General features: G+C 33.7%; 1 long non-coding RNA gene across 3 annotated transcripts in view; it reads right to left on the bottom strand.

The window, feature by feature from the left end:
• The window catches only part of LOC119238980 (uncharacterized), a 511,870-nt gene that overhangs the window by 72,515 nt on the left and 421,679 nt on the right, over positions 1-17,676 (bottom strand). For all 3 annotated transcript variants that reach the window (XR_008549721.1, XR_008549720.1, XR_005123719.2), the window contains 3 exons: positions 13,544-13,742; positions 7,611-7,680; positions 5,641-5,761 (listed from right to left, as the gene is read on the bottom strand). This is a non-coding gene — a long non-coding RNA (uncharacterized LOC119238980). The remainder of the gene's footprint in view (positions 1-5,640; positions 5,762-7,610; positions 7,681-13,543; positions 13,743-17,676) is intronic.

Raw genomic sequence — 17,676 nt, 5'->3', positions numbered from 1 at the left:
TTTGCCTAGCTTTGAATGTAATATCTAAGAGGTAAAGTGCAGAAACTGGGCATAGCTCTCTTAGAATAAAGATCACGAAGCCCTTTTCATAGTGGTTCATAAACTTAAAGAACTATTTGTTCCAAGAAGTAGCAGTGGCAGGAAATTAAGCTGTATTCAAAATGATTTTCATCAAATTGATGAATGGTAAGACTATAAAAAGTTACTAAGAAAAACTGGGGCATGATTAAGCATTCAGATTAAAGTGAGGAAAATTAATCCATACCATTTAATGACAGGTAACCTGTGGAAATTGTCCATAACAGAATAATTGCTCAGAACTGAGATGTCCAAGAAAAATCATCAGTCATATATGGTTTTCTAAATTTAAATTGATTAAAAATGAGTAAAATAAAAATTCAATTCTTTAATTGCAATATACACATTTCAACTCTTTGGCAGATGTATGTTTGTGACTGTATCATTGGACAGCACAATTTATAAACCATTTCCATTATCACAGGAAGTACTCCTACTGCACATATGTTCTAAAGAGAATAGTAAAATGATGAGGAATATTACCTAAACTCTACTGTTTCTATGCTGTTTAAAGGGAAATTACCTTTCATATCTCACTAAAAGAGAGATTCTGGGGTTAAGCATGACTGCAAACTCAATCTTTTTTTTTTTTTCCAAATTCTTTTTTTTTAATAATAAATTTTATTTTTATATTCCTCATACAGTTGCAACCCCCCCTTTCTGATCCCAATCCCTCCCCTCCCGCCCTCATCCCCTCAAAAGTGTCTCTGTTTCATAGTTTTTTGTTGATTCTGATTTTCACTTTCTTATAGTTATTCATTTTCCTGGTCCCTTATTTAAGTTTTCTAGATTCCTGCTATGAGTGAGACCATCCGGTATTTTTCTTTTTCTTTTTGGCTTATTTCGCTGAGCATGATCCCTTCCAGCGCCATCCATGTTGCTGCAAATTGCATGTGTTTATCTTTTTTGAATGCTGAGTAATATTCCATGGTATATATGTACCACATCTTCTTGATCCAGTCATCTATTTTTGGGCATTTGGGTTGTTTCCAAAGCTTAGCTATTGTAAACAGTGCTGCTGTAAACATAGGGGTGCAGGTGTTCTTTGGAATTGATGTTTCTGTGTCCTTTGGGTAAATACCTAGGAGTGGAATTGCTGGATCATATGGAAGCTCTATCTTTAGTAGGTCCAGAAATCTCCACACAGCTCTCCATAGTGGTTCGACCAGTTTGCACTCCCACCAACAGTGCAGAAGAGTTCCTTTTTCTCCACATCCTCGCCAACATTTGTTGTTGCTAGTTTTTTTAATATGTGCCATTCTCACTGGTGTAAGATGGTATCTCATGGTAGTTTTGATTTGCATTTCCCTGATGACAAGTGATGTTGAACATTTTTTCATATGCCTGTTGGCAAACTCAATCTTACAGAAAAATTGTGTTCTGTGAGGAGTTAAAAAAAAAAAGTTCCATGAAAAATAAGTGAGAAAAGTTCTAATGTGGAATATTTGGGAAAATAGTTTATGCAAGGACTGCATTAGAGATTCATAAAATTGCATATTAGCATATTTAAAATGACACTTAAACACTCTGTAGTAAATGTATGTGTTCAACTTTGCTTACCCAAATGTTCGAAGAGAGAATTTCTTTTCTTAGGCCACACCAAAAATAATTTTCAAGAAAACTCTGAGAAACCCTACACTGTTACTACTAATGCCTATAAATGAAGACCTGTTATGTTTAAATTTATTCACCCAACTTGTAAAATTGGTTCTTTTTAAAAAATCATTTAATAAAAGAATGAATAAGCTATACAAAATATGTACCTTATTTTATGACAAAAATAGGACCTTAATCATTTTTCCTTTCACTATTCTGCTATATATGTAATGAGTCTTATTTAAAGCTTTCAATATTCACGAACTTGCCCAAAGACAGATAATTGTAACATGCTAGAGAAGATTTTTATAGCAAAAACATGCTAGAAAAGCTTTATAGAAAAATCAGTACTGCAAATCTGTGCTTTTAAAATTATATTCAAATTTTAATAGCCTTTCTTTCAAAAAAATATTATGCTATTGATCAACATGCAAAGCAGATAAATGGGCAATTTCTCAAACTGAATCTGTGATGGGTGAATCAAGCTCAACACTAATGTGAATATATCTATTTCCGCCATAGCCTTCAAAAAAAAAATGGATATCATTGCACTAGATTCTGCCATAGGCTAAGCATTATGCTTCATGATGAAAATATAAGAACAAAATATGATCTTTCACCCCCAAAAAGCTTAAATAGATATAATTGAAATATCAAAATATAAGGTAGCAGTTGTAATAGTTGTTTTTATGCAATTAATACCACCAGATTCAGTTCGTGTCTGGGAGGGGAGAATAATTTTGCCTTAGGGAATCAGAGATAACTTCTGATGAGTTTTGATTGAAACTTCAAGAAAATATACTGCATTCCTTGTCAGAGAAGTGTTGGAGAACTCTTCAGGCATGGAAAAAGGCACATGTAAAAGCAAAGTGGTATGAGAAAACTAGCAAGTCTAGAGTAGAACAACTGTTTTTGATGAAATGGGAGTGCAGAGAGCCTCACAGATTGAGATAGTCCTCTATAATATGTCATGTTTTTTCTAATTTGTCATATTGAACTAAAGGATCACTTAAGCAATTAAAGTACAGAAATGGCTCTATTTTATTTGTGCGTCAGAAACATAACTGAATATAGATATTAAATTGATAAAAGAACAGGAAACAGGCCAACTAGCTAAGAGACAATACAATAATCCCAGTAAGAAATTTTGTATAATCAATAATAATAGACTGAGTCAGAGACAATGGAAATAAACATTTTGTAAAGAAAAAAAGATACTGAGTTCTCGACAGACTGTTATGAAGGTGCTCGTGGAACATTTTTGTGAAGATATCCAGTAAAAAAAAAAAAAAATTGATTCAGAAGTCTGGAATCAACAAGAATGTTTAACTCTGTTCCTTTGATGATAAACTTTAAGGTCAGTAATACTTAAGTACAGATAGTATTCATAATCAAGGATAAAATCATCCATAAAAAGCTGGAAAATGAAACAATGTGGAAAAACTAGGACCATGTCTTTGAAAACAGTATTTTAACGGTTGCTTAAGTGAGATAACTTTGTGAGATAACTTACTTCTCTCATTAAAGACTCCACTACTATAATATTATCAAGACTATCAGTGGGCCTTTAGGATTCCACTTACTATTTTACACATATATTAGTACCAACCCTTTTACGAGATTCAGGGTAAGAAAAATACCAGTACATCATTCTAAAGATGTGATTTTCCCTGTTATAATATCTTGACTTTATTATCATGATGGGTGATCATTCTCTAAGGCTATTCCAAAGCCATAAGAGACCAATAAATTACCAAAAATTTCTACTCTGCATCTTCCTAAGGCCATTTTTCAAATCTTTAGTTCTACTTATCTGTCTGTGCAGGTAATTGATAATTAGTGGTAATTAATTTCATCATTTTTAAAATTACTATATTTTCAATGTTGTTGCCAAAGTCACTAAATTATATAAAGACAACTCCTTAGTTGATTATAACCAAATACTTTCACATCCACTAGAAAATAGTCACATCTTAATTGACTTCACTTTTTAAACTCTGTTCAGGTTAGGTAGAAAGGGCAGAATATAAATATATGGAATTGAAATTTATTTCAATAAGAACAAAGTTTCTTCTAAGGTTGAGATTATATATGTTTTAAACACAGAGCAAATCTCTCAGGATGAAGACACACTGGAAACGCAAATCAAAACTGTAATGAGGTATCACCTTGCATATTTATAGGTGATTATTAATGAAAACATAAGGTAACAACTGTTAGTGTAAGATGCAGAGAAATTGTACATTGTTGGTGGGAATGTAAAGTGGTAAAGACTATAATAAACAATATGAAGTTTCATCAAAAAATGAAAAATAGAGTGACGAAGTTACAATTCCATTTCTGGGTATATATTCACGAAACTTGAAATCAGGATTTCAAAAACCAATCTATAGTCTTATATTCTTTGTAGCATCATTCACAATCAAAATACAAATGGATAAAGAAAACATAAAAAATACACATCCAATGGAAAATTATTCAATTTTAAAAGTGAAGAAATTATGCCACTGTGACAGCATGGATGAACCTGAATATTATTATGTTAGAGGAAATAAGCCACATACAGAAAGAAAAATATAACACTACATGATTCCACATGATATATTGAATTTAAATTAAGCAAATTAATAGAAGCAAAGATAAAACTGTGATTGCCAGAGGCAGGGAATGGGGATATTTTGTTTAAAAGATGCAAAATTTCAGTTAGCAAGTCGAATGAGTTCTGGCCATTGAATGCAGAGAATGAAGACTATAGTTAACAATATTATACTGTGTTCTTGGAATTGGCTAAAAGACATAATCTTAAGTGTTCTCACCATAAAAACAAAAAGATAAGGTTAACTATGTGAGGTGAATGGATATATTAACTAACTTGGCTCTGGTGATCATTCACAATATGTACACATGTCAAATCATCAAATTGTACACTTAAGTACACACAATTCTTGTTAATTATACCACACCAAAAATAAAAAATGAAAAACTACCAAATAATCAATTAAGATTGTATTTAAAATTTTGAGGAATCTGAAAGATTGTATTTGATGCAGATTAATGAAATGTATATGAAAGCCCATTGGCAGTATTCTTCATCAGAAAGTAACCTGCTTGTGTGAAACCTTTTGTGAAACAGTCTTTGAACAACTATATATCCCAATGCAACTACCTGACTCCAAAAAGTCTTGATATTTGCAAAATCAAATAATTAATAGTAACTAGTATAGATGTCATGTATGTTAATATTGTAATGACCATGACTGACCTAAAGATGGTAACTGAGCTAAAAATACTTAAATTATCACTTAAAAAGCAATCTACTGTTTATGAAGACAATTAATAAATGAACATGAGAAAAACAATGCTAGATAAAAACTTGGCTGTGCAATGAGAGGCCTGCCTAAATCAAAATTATCAGGTGTTCTGATAATATGCCTCTGAAAAGTTGTCTAAATATAGGCACAAAATATAAGGTAATTTGATATTGATGGACTCCATATTGATAGTACTAAAGCCTTCTCCAAGGTTTTGCAATTAGTGCAGGGGATTCTTCCTCTGAGAACTGGCACCCCCTTACTTACAGGTGGGCAGATGCCAGGAACTCTTTGGGAAAGGACCCACCCAAACTGTATTGCCAATCTCCCAAACTTTACCAAGAGGTCCCTTACCTCTCCCTTTTGCCATTTATTTGATTGTATACTTATACTATTGTAATGTGGATCCCCTCCAATAAATTGATATTGTGGTTATATATATTTGGCTTGCATTTTAGTTGTAACTAAAAGCCTTTCTGTTTCATGAAAGTTGGCACTATGAACCTGATTAAGTAGCTATTCAAAAGAGTATATTTTAGAACAAGTAGAGATATTTCCAAAGGAAGTGATTTTAAAATATTTTAAACAGTGATAGTATTCTTAGAGTCAGCACAGAAACTTTAGGAGTTACAATATTGAAGAAGATAATACTTACTTGGATATGTTCCATCATGTTTGTTGTTTTATTTTAAGTACAATTGATTTAGAAATAAAATCAATAACATACACCAAACTAGCAGCTAACAGAGTTGCTGAGTATGCCTCTTTTGTCAGACCTGCTTATTAAACAGATAAGAAAAAGCTGAACTTAGCACATATTACATTTGTGTGTAAATTGTATTTCTAAAGTTCTTAAAATAGTTTATTTTGGGAAGATTAAGAATTACCCTCTTTAAAATTTACAAAATCAATTTGCATATCCAGACCTTTAAAATTGGCAACGAAATGTTAAATGTTGTCTTTCCTGTAGGTAATTAATTCCACACCCTAGTTTATGGAGGTCTAACTTAGATAATTTTTGTTATATTAAACCAAAGACATATTTTTTAGTGAGGAAAGATATTCCTGATGGTTCTTTGTTACATAGAGTTATACATTATAGAAAAAGACAATTTCAATTTCTCTCTAAATTATTCTTTGAAACACTTTCCTTTGAAACAAATGAAACAGTGAAATAGCAGAGCAAAATAGCTAAAAGAAAAACAGGTAAAGTAAGTACATTTTCTCTTTGCTTTTAACTTAAAGTCTATGTTTAAAAATCCCATGTATTTAGTCAACTACCATGCTTTAAGCTAAACCATTAGGGAAGTTTCATTAAATTCAAAAAGAAAGGGGAAAACTCATCCGGTATGACTTTTATTTAGAGACATAGTTCCAGTTTATATCTTTAATGAAAAAAATGTAAATTTCAAAGAAGAAATACAAATGACAGATAAACATATGAATATATTGAATATAATCTCTGAGTTGAAATGCATTTAAATAGAACTGACAGTTTAACTGATCAATTATCAAATATTTTAATAATTAAATAATAATGTTGGTTAGGATATATTAAGTATGCTATTAGGCACTGAAGGTTGGAAATTAATTAGTATCTCTAGTATCAAGTCATTTCAGTAATTAATAATAAGAGTCATTAAAAGATGCTGTTCATTTTTGACCAGCGAATTTCATCACTAAGAATCTACACTAATAAAATAGTAAAAGCTTAGCCATATAATCAGGGAAAGATATAAATTCATAGAAGAGATACTAGTAAGAGACAAAATCAGAAATAGTAAATGTGAGACTAAGGTAAAAAGTGAATATATAATAAATCTATACAATGACTTTCATAATGCTATCTAAAATTCTAGTTTCTAAGATTATTTAATGGTATCATTAAATGCTCACAATTTATATGAAGAGCATAAAGGAGAAAGTTGAATCACATCCAATTTGATATAAATAAAGAAAAACTAAGAAACTCATAACACATGTAAATTAACACAAGGCTAGAAATTCTGAAAGGATACATGATATAGAGGATGGATGTATGTATGGATGGATGGATGGATGGATGGATGGATGGGTGGATGGATGGATGGATGGATGACTTAGATGACAGACAGGAAGGAGTCACCAAAAGGTGATTATTTCTTGGCAGAATTATGAGTAAATTTTATTGTTCTCTTTTAACCCTCTTAGGACTAATATATATTAGTTTTATAATCTTTTTAAAATAGAACAGGTAAAACCTCTAGTATATGTATTATAGTAAATATTTTGTCACATTTTCATTGTTAAAAAAAGTTAACAGCTTTAATGCTAAAAGTTAATAAATTGGGATAATCGGGCCTCTTCTGTATTTTGTCCTCTTATTCCTGGAATTATTTTTAGAGTATGATCTACATTGAAATTAGCAGAGTAAACTATTAAATAATGACATTGTGTTACATGTACTGATTCAAAAATAAAATGTAAGTTAATAAATTCTTCATAAACATGACATTATCTTCACAGAAGGGCACTACTGGAGATTGCTGGTTGATTAAACCTCCAGCAAGATACATTTATTTTCTAGTTCTATACTTATTGATTCTGCAATAATAACTGCAATGCAGAATTACTGTTTGCACTTACCTCAGCACAAGAAGCCCTGTTGTTTTTTATCAGAACATTATGTTTCCTATTTTACTTTTCAATTTCCTGGCTGTATCAAGAAAAATAAAATGAGTTTAAAGAAAAGAAACCTGGCACCTGAGACTCCAATTTAGATCACCTAAAAATACAATGAGAAATGTAAACAGAGTTTCCATGAAAATAGGGACAACTTTCACATATCAGAAATTGAAGTTTTAATAGGGTATTTCACTAACAAAAAACTATTAATTTTAAATATTTTATTTTTATTTTAGAATAATATCTGCTTTTCGGGTGCACTCACCTTCTTTCCATTTATTGATTTTCTATAGAAGGATTTATAAGGGAAAAGTTTTTCTAGCTGGAACAAATATAAGTGGTCATATCTGTTACACTGTGTTTGCTTTGCAAAAAAAAAGTTGCTAGTATACATCTCTAATCATAGTAACAAAATTCTGTTTCCAGGGATATAAAGTAACCTGAAGATTCAACAGTGAAAATTATTTTGTTTCCAAATGACATAATAGACTTCCTTCCAACACTACAGTTTCCTAGAATCCAAGAGCACAGTGGCAAGCTGTAACAGTGTTTTGGGCCATTCTTGATACAGTCACAAATTAATTTGTATACACTTTCAGTTTTTCTTTTCTTTTTTAAAATTAACACAAAGAAAAACTCAGGACGTGTTTTAACTGGACACAAAAAAGGAAAGCGATCAATACAAATAGAAGACATTTCTTGCTCCTGTAGATCATGGAATTTTCATGTTTACAGAGTATGGGGAGTGTTTCTTCCCCCAAATCATTTGAGAATCCAAACTGTGGGTGACTTTAACTTCAGTATGCAGTTTCTAAGCTTGTCTTGGGGAATAGTATTTTCAGTCAATCAAAATGGGCAATGAGCATAAAGGAGTCAAGTGAGAAAATGGGGGCATGGAAGGGATGGAAGCTCACATTTCATAGATGAGGACGTAGTCACATGCACATATCTACCTGAAAGAGAAACTATAAAATGTAGACCAGAAAATATGTTTTCTATATGACAGCCCCCACACAAGTTAACCCCTCCACCCATGTATAGAATTTCCCATAGCATACTTACTCCTTCCCAAATGAAACAATGTAATACCCTGTAGATGTAGAAGTCTACTCAAAGTTCCTTAGGTCTGAATTTGCTAATGACCTATGCATGAAAGAGAAATTATAGATACTCTCCCACACTCAACATAAAGGCAAGGGCAGGATGGCTGTATGAAAACTTCTATTTAGGAAAAGGAAAAATGAGAAACATATCACAGTCCCGAGTTTATGACAGGGTAAAATCCTGCAAGTCAGGCATTGTGAAAGGTCCCTTCCCAGGGACCTGGAGCTTGTTTTTGATCACATCCAGAGCTTGTTCTCTGAGGAGATAGTCCTGTCTTCATGTATCTTGAGGCCCTTCCTGTATCTGAAAGGACTGAAAAGTCCCTTCTTTTTTCATGGTTTTAAATGGCTGCATCTGAGGTGGATGGGGTGGAGATGCCTATCTGAAAATATTACAGTTTGGAAAGACATTTCTCTGTTTCTGATATTCCTGGCATTTATTGGTTCTCTCCACCACCCCTCTCTGTCTCTGTCTCTCCATCCTGCTGCTGCCATAAGCGCTCCCAGGCACTCCCATCAACAGTGGTGAAAAGACCTTTCTAACATTTAATTTTAATACAATATCAGAGTTACAGAAAAGCTGCAAGAATAATGCTACATTTCCTTTGTCTGAATCACTGAAATTCCTGATTGTTAATAATTTTATGTCCTTGTGGGTTCTGAGGCAATATAATTCCATTAAAAATGTATATTCTTCTGATAAGCTCCGTGTTCTAGTAAATGCTGCCAAAGTTTTTTGCAAGCCATAGTTTTGAAGTGAACTATTAAGTTGGCTTTATTTCCACTCTTCTTCCTCCACACATGCTTCTCATAACCCTGCTCCTCTCTTGATTGCTCCCCCTCATCCGCCTTCTTATTGATAGCCTTGTCAGGCCCTCTGAAAAATGGAGTGACTGAGAAGACAACCCCTCTCAAGATGATTTTTTCCACAAATTAAAGCTTTTTGATGGCATTAATATGCCTTTAGTCCTCATGGTCTTTTTCAGTCTTAACTGCTCTTATTAATTATTTCAGAACAGTTGTGTTTTCTAACTCTATGTTAATTTTAATCTGGTTTCTTTAATTATTATTATTACTTATTTTGTTTATTATTGCAGTTAATTTGGTCTACATTATTCTTTGTATAACAGAAGTATAGGATCCCCCACCCCAGGTGTTGTTACCATACCACACCCACCACCCAAACACCCACAGTCCACCAACACAGTCCCTTGTGTCTCATCCCCATCTTTCTCTGGCCCTTCATTTCCCCTTCCCTATGGTAGCCTCAGTTCTACACTCAGATTTCTAGATTTAGTTCTTAGCATTATAAGACCCATTGTTTGACCCTTTATATGACCTTTTGTTCATCTCTATATTCCAAATATGACACCATTTGGTATTTGTCTTTCTCCTTCTGAGTTATTTCACATAGCACAATCCCCTCCAGCCCCATCCATGTTGCTGTAAATGGTAACAAGAGCTTATCTTTTTTGATAACTAGCAGTAGTATTCTATCATGTATGTATACCACATCTTCCTAATCCACTCATCAGTATTTGGGCTTTTATGTTGTTTCTGTAGCTTGGCTATTGTAAATAGTGCTGCAATGAACATGGAAGTGCATGATCCCCTTCCGATTAATTTTTTGTAGTCTTCAGGTAGCTGCCTGGGGTGAAATCAGTGGTTGTATGACAGATCCATTTTTAATCTTTGATTCCCATTCAATCTTTGTTTAGAGCTAACCAATTCCTGCCTGAGTTGACTTCATGCTCATAAAATATGAACACATCAGCAAATAACAGTCACACATTTATCACTGTTTCATATTTTCTTCCATTGGAGCTACAGTTTGAGTAGGCACTTGGTCTACCTTCAAAAGAGACTTTCCAAAATATTTTCCCACTGCATAGTCCAAATCTCTACTTTGCCACCTCTTGTATTTATTTTTCTAACTATCTACTACATGACCTCTATTTGTTTTTGTTGTTGTTAGATTAAATATTTATATTATAATGCATTTTAATTTTTATAGCAGTACTCCATTTTGATGTTATCATTTTTCTACTAGGGTAAAATTGAAGTATAAACAATGAATGTAAATAAATGATTCAAGATACTATCTTTCTCATGTAACTATCAAGAGACTTTTCAAGTCAATGACCAAGTACGGGGCTAGTACAGGTACTCAGTGAGTTTGTATTTAGGAAAAAGGAAGGGGCAAAAAAACAAAGGAGTACTCATAAGTTATTTTTATATGATAGACATGGAAATATGCACATTACTTTCTCCCACATTTCACCAGAAAATATCTGGTCAAGTGGTCATAATAGTCATAGTTGAGTATATAGTTTAGTTTGTGTATCCGCGGGAAAAGGGCACATGCATCTGTATTTCAAGAAAGGAAATTGTATAACTCAGGGGACATGAAAATGAATATATAAAGTAAGTAAGGGAAAGTAACAGTGAAATGTTCAGAGAATAGAGCAACAGTAACCACTGGGTTTATAATCATCTCATAATTTGCATTTTATAAATTGAAAGGAAATACTTCCTCCTTCAATTCCTTGGATGAATATATGTATTCACTCTAGGTAGGTAGTCACTATTCATTTGCCTATACATGTTTTGATGTTGGTAAAGATGAATTTAAAATTAGGCTGTGAGGTTTTACATTTGTTTCACAGAGTAATGTGCATTTGGTCAAGAGAGCAGGAAATAGAGTAAACTTTCAAGTTTCAATAAAGCTCTAATTTCTTATCGCTCTGTCACTTAGATATAATTATGTCAGTCAAAAGGCAAATATCACTTTCCTTTTTAAGAAAAGCAATATCTTTTAACAGTAGGAAGGATTTTCTATGTCTACATAATTCATTTAATTAAGGTTTCCATGTTTGTTTTTCTCGTATAATTCAGGATTTTGTCATGGAAAGGCAGAGGAACACCAGACTGCAAAATAGATGCTCAATAATTCATTTTTAATACTGAATTTGAATTATATTACATTGCCTCCTTCAAGCTTATACATCTATAACAAAGGGATTTTAATATATCCTGAATTTGGAAAAGGAAAATAAAACTCTGCTAGTGGGGCAATGGTATTCCATTAAAAGTAATGATTATATTTATTAAGCATTGATTGTCTTAAATTATGAATGTTTTAAGATAAGAAAATTGAGGTTTAATAGTCTTATTTATTTAGTTTTGAAGATTTATTTTATTATTTATGCATCTAAGAACTGGGGTGTAAACCAGAAGTATGGGGGGGTGAGAGGATTCACCAAAGAGAGTGGGGAACAGAACAGGCAGATTGACTGAAATACACTGTTGAGGGAGGAGTAGGTGAGGCAGGAGAGGTCTGCTGTGCCATGTGGGTTGTTCCCTAGCCAGCAGGGGATCAAACTTGTGCTGCAGTGGATAATGAGAGCTTGATAGTGTTGTCTTTAACCCCTGGCACCACCAGGGAGGCACAATAGTCTTATTATTTAACCAAGATCTAAAAAAATGAATTAATAAAGATATCCACAAAGATTTTACATGAACAACCACCTACCTGATCCTAAAATTCAGTAAAAATTAACACTATATTTTACCATTTTAATAATAGCAAATGATTTTATTACATTTAAACAACGTTAATATATCTCTAGGATCTTTACCTCTATTGCCTGAATCCTGACAACAATTTACTGGAGAAGGTACCACTTTTATTATGGAAGAGAAAAATAAAGCATGGAAAGTTTTAATAGATGGCTCATGCTTACACTCTATAAGGGGTGGGGCTAGGACACACACCCCTGCGGTTTGGCTCCAGGAACTATGTATTTAACTACTTCTCCATACTGTACCTCAAAAAATGTTCTATTCCTACCCAATGAGCTTTTTATTTTTGAGGACTGAGTGACCCTTTGGCATTAACCTGAGAGTGCAAGATTTGGCTTATAATACATGTTTGTTAAACTGATTATATCCTACTTCATTTTGCTTAACTATTGATTACTGAGTAAACAGGTAGCATTGTCTAAGTGAAAAATACTTTTTATTTATCTGTTGATCCCCAAACTTCCTAAATATTCAGGTCCTAAAGTCCATTTTGCCAAAATTAATCAATTGTATAAATACATCTTTCCTCTCCCCCTACATCTTATGTTGTGTTTTGAGCCAGGCAAGACCCTCAGCATGACTTAGTTATGAATGAAAAAAATGAAGAAATCATATCTCATATTCTCAAACCTATGACATTTTTCTGTTTCTATTACACAACCAGCATTTCAGTATTATAATTAACCACATTATGATAGCATGGGCATGCAGACTTTGCTGAAAAATTGAATAGTTGTTTTCTACAATGAAAGGAAATATTTTATTGTTAAAAAGAAGAAACCTGTGGGGAGTAATTTGATTCTAAATGAAATATTTCAGTCTATCTTACCCTGCCTTATCCCAAAGTCATCATGATGTTGATATCAAAACAAAACAATGGACAATTACAATGATGATAATGAAGACATAATCATGATGAAGGACTCAAACTAACTTTTCCTTTCCTGAACAATTTGATCTTCCACCAGGTTTTGATTTAGAAGTTTATTTTACCATTTTCCACACCATATCGTGCAAGTGCAAGAATGACTATCAAAGAGAATCCTGACTAAGGGGGCAGAGTGGGTCACCTTTGTATAGGACCACATGCAGAGAATCTGCTATTTGAGGCTAGTGCTCTAAAGAAGGAGAATTGCCACTGTGTCCAGTCTGCATTCTATCAATAACCACCCCAACACACCCATTCTTAGATTTAGATTTATTTCTCACCAAGATCTTTCTGAGAAGATAATACGGGTTGTCCATGTTGAGGCGGTTGGTACTGCCTCTGTTCAGCAGCATATTTAGTCCTCTTTATGGATCAATCTTTCTTCACTCCTCTTACAGGTTTGGGACACAGAGATGAAAACAAAGACATACCTCAAAGACACAGCATATCAAGAATTCCACTGAACTGGACATGTTATTCCTGAAAGCAGAGAAAAAGACGGTTCTCCGGAAAATGAAAACACCCTTGAGTATAACTGATAGAGATAACTAAGCATTAATCCACTCAGCAATTGGTTCTATCAAATGCCTTCCTTTAATTTTTAAATCAAAGCACTAGAATATAAATGATGATCCCTAAAATCAAGTAATAGAATATTCCATTTCCTTTTCTATTTATTTATATTTTTATAAAGATTTATTTATTTATGCATACAACAGCTGGGGTACAGGCCAGAGATGTGGGGGCTGAGAGGATTCACCAGAGACAGAGTGGGGAGCAGAACAGGCAGACTAACTCAAATACACTGCTGCAGGGAACAACGGGCGAGACAGGAGAGGTCTGCTGCACCATGTGGGTTGCTCCCTGGCCGGCCGGGGATTGAACTCGTGCTGCAGAGGCTGTGGCTTGCTTCACAGTGTGGTGCTTAACCCCTTGTGCCATCAGGGAGGCCCCTACTTATTTATATTTTAAAAATCTCCAAGAAGGTAGCCATGAATGAATATCATTTCCTTATTCTACAGTAGGGAAACTGAGTAAAATGTTGATGGTTCAATTAAACAGATGCTACCACTAGTATATTTTTTTTTTCTAAGTCTATAGATGTACTGAAAAATTTTAAAGCTATTTGATTCCTTTAGGTGAAGAAAAAGCAGAAAATTAAATGAATTTATTATTATTTTTCCCCACCTGACCAGTTACCAAAATGGGGGTTGTGGGTGGGATGGTTGCTAGAACTTTACCCAGGTTTTCTACTATTTGTAATTCTAAAAATAGCTTAACCGCCTTTAACTAATGGGCACTACTTATTCTTAGAATAGTGTTTGATAATGTGTAGACAGGCAACATGAGTGGATTAAAATTCATCTAAACCCAAAAACTCACATTTAGTATTAAGGAGCTTTGGCATGATTATTTGTTTCCCTACACCTAACACAGAGGCTGAACTTGGGTATATTCTATTCATTATATATTTTTGAAACCACTAAGTAAATCCAAATCTATGTCATATTTGTGAAAGAATGAGAACTGAAAATGAAAAGAGCACAGCATTTCAGTACTTGTTCTCAGGATATTTCCCTTACCCCTTCCTCTTAAAATGTAATTGGAAAAATAGGGTAAAGAATGGTTAATGATAATTTGTTCATTTCTGGACTGTTTATATTATCTAATGGCAATGCCAAAGACTTAATTTAGAAAGTTCAGCATATTCCTTTATTTCAATTTGGACTAGGTCATAAATAATTAAAAATGGGTTCGGAATGAAGAATGGTATACATCTTTCTGTTAACACATTTTCTTGACACATATTCCCAGGGATAACATTTTCCAATTCATTCCAAGCTTTCCAAATTCACCCCTCTTAAGGTCAGGAAAAAGACAAAATAATGAGAAAATAAAACAAGCAGCAGCTAATGGAGAGAAGCAGTTCATGAAAAGCGGTAATGGCAATTCCACCCTGACAGCAAAGGAATGCAGCATTTTCACTGAGCACTACCTGACAGATTCAATAATCAAGGGAAAGCCTTAATTGATGACACTTCATTAGCATAATGAGTCGAAGCTGGGAAAAGAGAGTCCCTTATTAATTAATCAAGCAAAGCACGAACTGTTTCAGTCTCCTACACTCTGCCATTTTCCATTAATCAAGAAAATGTGTATTAAACTCATTTGAAATCCTGGTATGAGGATTATCATTCCAAGGAAGCGCAATGGCAAAAAGGTTTGCTCAGCTGCACACATCTGTCCTGGGTTCATGCATGACTCCCATTCAGATTTGCAAGGTTGAAGTAATGCACAGAGGACACACAGAAAGTGATTCTCCAAAACATGTAAATCTTCATCTCATTAGGAAAGTAAAGAAACCCCCCTCAACCTCATAAGAAAAAAAAAAAAAAGAAAACAAAAATGGAAATTTAACTTCATATGCTGTCTCTTCACCTATTGTCCGAAACCTCTGTTGCATGAAATATAGAAAATATATACAGGCACATGATCTTCATAGTAATCTGCTCATCATCTGTACCTGATTCTAGATTCACTGTGTTTGGCTCTTCGTATTCCAATAGGTCATGAGAGAAATGACTATTGGGTGGTGGGTTCTGGTACAAAGAAGTCATCCACCCTAGGTCCCCGATGAACCACTGGCACAGGTGTTGAGAATCACTGCTAATGAGGTTAACAAGCCAAGATCAAAACTGTGGACTCCCTATAGCAGAATGGACTTGAAGAGAGACTGAAACCATGACTCTATTATTGTTAGGTCACTTCCCTGTGATGTCTCTTATAATCTTCAGGTGAGAGGTGGCTGTTAACACATTAAAATCTAAAGGGAGTTAGCACAGAAGTTTGAAAAAAAAAAGATTACTGGAAAATAAATTTATAGACTTGGATTTTTAGATCTAGTGTAACAACCACTAAAAAGAGACTTAGTTTGCCCCTTGATGAGAAGGAACTTTAATTTACTCCTATAATGTGAGAAATCTGAACTACAGGAACTCTTAGGTAAGTTCTGATTGTTGTATTCTGAGTTGCCACTTAGATAAGGATGGGAGGAGCAGCTAGAGGGGACCAATTTGCTAGTGGTGAAAGGTACTATTGGCAGTGGGTGAAGTGTGGCATATACAATTTATTAGGGTATGAATCTGTACTCCTGACATTTATATAATATAGACCAAAGGTACATCAAGAAAACAGGAAAAAGGAAAAAAATGATTTGCTCATTTAACCAACTATGAAATTGTATGCAACTTTAAAATAATGGCTTAATCTAACTTCTAACTCACGTTATATCGCTGTGCCAGAGCCTTCATGTACTATTGTTCCAGTTGCATATTAGGTAGAACATCCTTTCAAAGACTAGAAGTGATCAGTGTACCTTAAAATAATGCAGTACCCAAGTGGCATGACCATACATGACAGCCATGGATACAGTGTCATGGAAAAGCAAAATCAACGTATCTGTCTTGTCTACCTATTTTATATTTATCTATATCTGTTCCAGGCCAAAGTGGATTTGAAGAATCATTTAAATATTAGTGATTCCAGAATAAATGGAAAAAAATAAAAACTTTGATCAAGCAGAACACAATGTTATCCATTGGTTATCAGCATTATTTTTAAGTGCTTGACAATCAAAAGACAAATTTGCTTGACAAGAAAGTGATTCATCTAAATATTCAAGTGGGTGCATTAAGCCCAGTAACAAAATAAATTTACTTCGGAAGCACTCCTGATATTCCAGAACTTAAGTGCAGCGGTATACAGAACATCAGAAAAAGAGCCATTACTGCTCTAGGGGCTCTTTCATGAGTCAGCCAAGTTAGTCCCAAGTGCTGAATATTAACTGTTTAAGCTCTGAGTGGAGATGGGCATTACCTCTTTGCAGGATAATAACATGTGTCCATTTAGAAAGAGCTCAGCTTTGTGATAAGGAAGATTTTATAGTAATAAATTGTATTTTGCAACTTGAAGACCGCTGAAGCCATCACCTGTAACACGGGATGATAACCAGGGACTGTATGTGCTCAGTAGCTATTTTTTCTTATAAATATTTTATTAATTTTTCAGGTCTAAGAAGATCCCCTGTTGCCATAAAGTTGATTTAATGCATATAACCAATTTTGTTTTATGCATATAAAATGAAGTCTTCTCTCAGGTATAGTAGAAATGGGAAAAAATATCTGTTAATACAGAAGCAAACTTTTTTTGAGTTCCAACTATTGATTTTTCAGGAACACGTTCAGGTCTTATCACTATCTGCTAAATATTCTTGTAACGTGCTGTTTCTACTTACAAGTATTAGCAGTCAATAAAGAAATATCAAAACATCTTAAAATTCAAAAACATTATATGCCAAAGTAAAAAATTAGCATAATTAAACACAAACAAAAGGTAAAAGGCAGAGACATAGGAT

This window comes from Talpa occidentalis, unplaced genomic scaffold (genome assembly GCF_014898055.3).
Source record: "Talpa occidentalis isolate TD23 unplaced genomic scaffold, MPIMG_talOcc4v2.1 talOcc4.11, whole genome shotgun sequence".
Classification (NCBI taxonomy): Eukaryota; Metazoa; Chordata; class Mammalia; order Eulipotyphla; family Talpidae; genus Talpa; species Talpa occidentalis.
The sequence above is the reverse complement of the archived record's forward strand: the minus strand, read 5'-3'. Positions and strand labels throughout refer to the sequence as shown.